The sequence below is a fragment of the Ammospiza caudacuta genome, chromosome 3, assembly GCF_027887145.1.
Source record: "Ammospiza caudacuta isolate bAmmCau1 chromosome 3, bAmmCau1.pri, whole genome shotgun sequence".
Taxonomy (NCBI): Eukaryota; Metazoa; Chordata; class Aves; order Passeriformes; family Passerellidae; genus Ammospiza; species Ammospiza caudacuta.
The window spans coordinates 59,622,194-59,628,972 of record NC_080595.1 but is presented as its reverse complement, the minus strand read 5'-3'; positions in this window follow the sequence as shown (position 1 = coordinate 59,628,972).

Below are 6,779 nucleotides of genomic sequence, written 5' to 3'. Positions count from 1 at the left end.
AGCCCCCGCCCCTCCCTCCGCGCCCGCCCCACCGCCGGCACCGGGAACGGGAGCGGCCCTCCCGCCTTCCGGGCCCCCCCGGGGCAGAGCCGCTGCTCCCCTCCTAGCGAGGCGCGCTGCCCCTTTAAAACTCCCGGGCGGCGGAGGCCGGTGTAGCCCCCCTGCACCCCCCTTCCGCCTCCAGCGCTGCGGGATAACGGGGATCGTGGCGGCGTGCGGGGCTGGGATGGGATGGGACGGGATGGGGCGGTGCTGTGCCGTGCCGTGCCGTGCTGTGCCGTGCCGTGCCGCGCCCGCCGCCGCCTTCCCGGCGCCCGTCCGGCCTCGCCGTGGCGGCAGAGGCTGCTCGGTGCCGCCGCCGGGGGGCCCCGAGCGGCTCCGGCCGGGCGGTGCTTGGCGGCGGGTGTGGGATGGAGCGATGGATGCCGGCGGGTGCTGCCCTCGCTGCCGGGGAGGAGTGACGGGCGCAGGTGCGTCCCGGCGCTTCCCGCGGAGTCGCCGGGGATGTGGGAGACGGGGACGGGCCGGCAGCGGCGGGACGCGGTGTCCCGGGCCCATCGGGCACGAACTCTGAGAGCCGGTGCCCTCCTCCGCGTCACCCTGGCTGCTGTCCAGGTGTCATTTATAGCGAGTTCTCGCTCCGGTGCGTCGGAAAGTGGCGGCGTGCGACCGGTGTCTGTGAAACTGCCCTGGGCACGCCGTGGCTGAGCTGTCAGATGGGAGGTTACAAGTTCAGTTGTCAAAAAGAGTGATTGAGAGTACGAACGTGGAAATGTTGGCTCTGCTGGCAGTCTGTTTAGCTGGATGCAGGTTTTTTGAAGGGGATACTCTTAACTTGCCTTTTTAAGGGATGATATAGCTGCTGTATGTAAAAATCACATCTGCAACTTCCCACAGTGGCAGATCTGGTTGTGGTGGAGTGCAGAGGGAGAGTGGCTGTAGCAAGGCCTCATTTTATCCAAATCCAAGGCGTGCTGTAGAATAATACATGAATGCTTATAAAACAGCATAAAGAAATACACCAGCAGACATACCTGGAAAAAATTGTCGGTCTTGCAGAAGTTACTAAGTCAGAGCTGTTAGCGTGGAGCAGGGATGCCGTTTTCTACAAGGGGCTGGGAGGCCCTTGGATGTGATTTCTCCAGGCAGGGAATCAGTCCAGGGACAGCCTGGATACATCTGGTAAGCAGAGCAGCGCCATGGACCAAACCATTTTCAGAGAGAAACTTTGTTGTTGAATACCTTGCGGGAAGATGTTTGGCCAGCAATAGGTGAAGGGGGTTCCTTTGCACCCCCTGCCCTGGAGCCCTGCTCCTGCTGCCCTCCAGTGTGCTTTTTGTTGTTCATGGCATACAGCATATGCTGCAATGCCAACGGTCTGAATTAGGTCCAGATGATTATTACCTTTTTTAAGGTACTTATTTAAGCCAGCATTTAGGGGCCTAGCTGTGCCTGGGATGTTGTTTCCATGGTAATTAAATAAGATATACTATGGAAAAAAAGGCCCAAACTTTGAACTTTGCATCTTGACAGCAGGTGTGCTGATGGGGAGGAGGAGTCTTGTATTTTGTCTGGTTTGTAGATCCACAGATGATTGCAGCCATCCCAGACTGTTGTAACTTCTACGGGATCTAAATTGATAAAGGATTAGACCAGTTTTATGTGCCTGACTAAGCCATCTCCACTGAAATTAATGGATGTCTTGCTAGGCACAGCTTGAGTCTTTGCATCAAATAACTCATGAATATTAATTTATTTACTCAGCTTAAACTGCATTTGAAAAGTGCAGGTTTTTAAGACTAGTGAAGTTTTAAAAACTTTAAAACTTCACTTAAAAACCCAAAAACCAATCCCAAAACCCAACAACTTTTAATTTTAATGGAGCTGAAAGCTGTCTGCTGCTGCTCCAGTACTTAGAATCTGAACAGAACCTAATCTTTAAGACCCATCTCGAATAGCTGAGATCTTAAAAACTTGTCCATTGTAGTTCAGCACAACTCTCTGAGTTCTGCTATGTGAGCATGTGTCAGAAAGTTTATAGAGTGTATTTAACCAGTCTACTTGGCAATTTTTTCCCCTGAATGGTTTCCCTTGCATTTCAGTTTTGCAAGCTAAATACAAAGTAAAGAGAGTAGATGGGCATTTGAACTCAAGTTGCTTAGTGGTTTGATGATTTGTCTCATTCTCCTGGAAGATATTGAAAAAGTGATATAATTTTTAATTTAACTGAGTGGGCTACTTAGTAAAACCAGTGTGTTTCTGGCAGATATCTGGCAGGCTTTTTAACCTCTTTTTCTCTTCTGTGCTGCACTTGCTTACTTGTGTGTTGGCATTTGTGTGGGATTCTCCTCTGTGCTGTCTCTGAAACTGGAGAAAAATTAACTTAGCTATGGTTTATTTGTATTATTAACAGCTCATAATTCAGCTGTAAATCACCTTTATTTGGACTGAAATACTTGAATCCAGCAATAATGCAGTTTCTAATCCTGTTGGATTCAAGGCCTGTTGGAATCTGTAGGAAGATGGCTGTGTTGAGTGTAATGTTGCCAAACTTCAGACCCTCAGTACTGTCACCTGAGACGTGTCACCTGTGTCGCAAGGAGTGATAAGCATTCACCTGATGAATTTGGGACACTCAGCTTATCATGTGAATCTAAAATATTATTCTATCTCTTCTTCAGATTTTTGGATTTGTTTCCTAGGTTACAATCCATGCACCTGATAGTGTAATCAAAATGTATCCATGTCTCATCAAGTGGCATTACTGAGCTTTTAGTTTTTATGTTCCGGCTTTTCCTCTTGAGTTTCTAGAGTACTTGATTAGGATTTCTTTCCCACTTTTATGACTTTTTGAAAGGATTGTTCAGACAGTGCTACACACATCTGAGCACATTCTTAGTTAGGTGTGATGCTGTTGATGATAGGATGAGTCCCTAGGTTTTGGGTTTTACTTCAGTCTGCACATACTTGGATTAGAGGCAGCATTTTGTCTGATAAGATCATATTTTACATTGTAAATGAGCATGCTGCTGATGATATAAGTGTTAATAGGATGATGGAAGTGTCTGCTAATCTGAGTAAAGTCACTTGAACCGTGGGAGGAACTTGATCAAGTCCTGTAAGTGTGTCTTCTTGGATGAGTTCAGTTGAAATCTGGAGTGGAATAGCAGATTTTTTTTATTGCTATAGTCAAAACCTCACCAGCTCTAGTGATGTCAATTAGGCTCAAAGTGCTAAGATTTTTTGTGAGTTTTCAAATTTCTCAGCATTTCTGAAGAGTAACAGAGCACAGTTGCTGTTCTGAAGAGCTCTTTGCTCACTGCTCCCTGCAGCACTGCTGACACACTCCCAGAGGAGTAGAAGCCATGGAGATCTGGGAGTTGCATGTCCTAGGCAATGCGTGGGAATTGTTCCCTGAAGATGTGGGACCCTATTTCACATGGGTACAACTCTAGTAAACCAAGAGTTTATGCCAATGCTGTAAATCTGTTTTATTAGCACAGCTGCCATTTCTAACACTTCCACTTTGGATTTATGCTGGTGAGAAGGCTTGGTGGCAAGTTGTAACAGCTGCAATAGCTTCATCCTAGAACATTGTACCTCTGAGTCTCCAATCTTTTCATCCAGGACTCTCTCCTCCCCGTTAGAATTGTGCACATAGCTTGTCCCAAGTCTCACCTATCTTTCAGACAGCATTGTAGGAATGTAAAAGTGATCCCTGGGAAAACTGATGTATGGGCCCAGCAGCAGTAGTGCAATGGCTCTGCTTTTTTTTGCCTTGGCTTCTGTACTCTTCCTTGCCTTGCTGTTGGGATATGTTTGTGATAGGTGAGTGCTCATCCCCAAGGAGATCTGAGCTTTCACATTTTTGTTGCCAGTAGGTTTGGTGGTCTGACAGGTGAAGGAGATCCATGGTGTGGGAGCCACCTTTTGTGTAGGCTGTATGAGGTGAAAAGATGAAGAAATGGATCTTTGTTGTTCTGTAGGCTAAGCTGGTTTTCTGGTATTGGGATATTAGGAATTGTTTCTACACCTAGTGAACAAAACTAGTTGAGTAGCTGCAATTTAGACCAGGGTAAATAATTATAACCACCCATTTGTCAGTACAATGTATGTCATTTAAGGAAATAGTTTAACTGTGTGTATAGTTTTTCTTGTTAGGAGACTCCTCTCTGTCAGAAATTTTTAGTGTAACCCCACTGACACAGTTCTTGCAGTGCGATCAGCCATCTATTTTCTGCCTTTGGCTTAGTCCAAAATGAGCCTTTTACATTGGCCCTGCCCACTTTTAACAGGTAAAACCAAACATGACAATGTCCTCTTGGCTGGAGCGACATTTTTAGTGGAGATTGCCTATAAAGTTACAGCAATATATGTACTTGAATGTGTTGTTTTCCTTAGGCAAAAAAAGATTCAAACTGCAGTGGTTTCTAAGTGCATTTTTATGCCCATGCAGGTGAGGTGTTCCAGAGGAAGCAGCTCCCAATGACAGAGCTCCAGGGAGGTGTGTGCATGCATCCAGCAAGCAGAGCTGATGTGAACAGCACAGCAGAGAGCAGAGATTGACTCTGTAGCTGAGTGCTGTCACCCCAGAAAAACAGGTCTGGAATTGAGTCATAGCTCTCAGCATTCCTTGCCGTTTTACAAATAGCTACTCTGGTGACAACTTCCCAGCAGATGTGCCAAAGAAAATCGTGTGTAAGTTATGCTTTACCTTATGTGACAGAAAAAGCACAGATAGAAGCAATTGGCACAGTTGGGATCCTTATAAAGAATGGTCTAACAAGGCTCATATAAACAGATTTTTACTGTTCAGTCTTAATGTTTTTAAAAAGGTCAGCATTTCAGAGTTCTGAGTATTTTAGGATTCCTCTCTGGTTTTCCTTGCATATTCTGTATTTATTGCTATTGCATCTTTTTTTTCCCTCAAGTGACCCTTACTGGTTAGAGTAGACCCATTTTGATGAAGACTCAAACTGTGCAAACTATGGTGATGATGGTTGTTTTCAGTTGCACCAGGAGACCATGGGGTGGGTGAGGCAGGCAAAAGATGGGTGTGTTCTCACAAATAAGGCAGTTTTGTGTTGCTTCTGGAGCTTGAATCTCATCCTGCCTGTGCCATAAAACTTCCCCCTGGTCAGGCCATGTGTACATGTGCATGGGCTCCCCAGGGGATCTCTGGCTTGAAGCAGAAGCAGGGAGTGCAGGCAGGGAGAGTTTCCCACGTGCTGTGTGGTCGCAGAGGGCTCTACTCCCTGGTATACCGTGCAGTGAAAGCTCAAGTTACATTCTTGGTGAATTCAATTCCCAGCTTGGTTCTCTATGTGTAATATACCAAGAGGATTCTACATAGAGTTAGCTGCTAATACAAAAGCCCCTCATGCTTGGATGCAGCTGCCCGTGTGTGCCCCATGAAAAAACAAACTTTTAAAGGTCTGTTCAGGCTTAACTGAAGCTTTTGCATTTTAAGTGTGACTAGCCACTCAATGGAGTAAGCAGGGTTGAGGGCTTGGCAAGAAGTACAGTATGACTTTATGCTTGTGATTTTATGTGCCAAGATAAACTGATTTACAGTTTCAAAAGTAACTGCACTTCTTTTGTTTTGAGGTGTTGGTAATTCTTACAGTCCTGAGAGAGAATACTTCAGATGATCAAGCCTAGACACTTTATGCTTTTAAAGAGCCTTTAGAAGTCCTCCAATGACTTTGTTAAAACCACTTTTACTGATGCAGTTGGTCTGCATATTTACATTTTAGCAATTTAGTTGAAACACTGAAACATTAAATGTGAGATGAATGGGAAGTAATGTCGTTGAGTGTAGGTATTACCTCAAAGCGGGGGAGGGAGAAGCCTGAAAAATATTTGCTGGAAAAATTAGAATTAAAATGTAACCTAATTCTCTGTTAATAATTTTAAGTGGTGCTTGCTAAATTTTCCTGCTGCATTAAAGATGTAATGTTCTGTTTCTCAACAACACTGTGTAAGTCAGGCTATGGATGCCGAGCAGTTCCACAGTGACAAGTATTTGTCACCCTGCTGTCCTGACCAATTCACTCCCCTGAGCAGGGCCTGACTGTTTAGACATTCTCAGCAGTTCAGAGAAGAGGAACTTGAGGTATTCCAAGACCTCCAGTTACAATCTGTTCTGATTCCAGTGGACAGAGCCTCCACTAAGAGCAGCAGCTTCTTCAGAGGCACCCATGGCATTGTATTGCAATTTATGGCAAAAGGATGGGTTTGTAGTCAGATGTTTTTGCTAGCTGTGCCTGACTTTATTTTTATCTCCATTATGTCTATTTGATGTATTCAACAGGAGTCCAGTATTGCACTCAGAAATAATTCTCTCAGGTGAACAGAGAACAGTAAGCTACTGCAACTGTAGTTGCATTTTTAGCCAGAATTTAGTCATCATGGCTTGTTAACAATGCTCCAGGAACTTTTAACAGAATCTTTAGGTTCTGTTCCTTATTCAATACACTGGACTAAAGTGAATTTGAAAGAGGTGATAAAACAGCAGTTGTGTACCAGTTTCTGAAAATACATTTAGAAAAAGAAGTTGCTCAGAAAAAAAATCTGTTCATCCTCTCAAGTAGCACTCTGTGGATTAGGAACAGATTAAAAATAAAAAAGAAGAAACTTTTACCTTAGATGATAATTAAGACATCTCACCCTATGCTAACTCACTCCTTGCAACTTACACTGATGAAAATCAGATAGCATGATAAGGTGGACAGAGAAATACTGTGACTCTTCCTTTAGTTTACCATTTTGCTACAGGT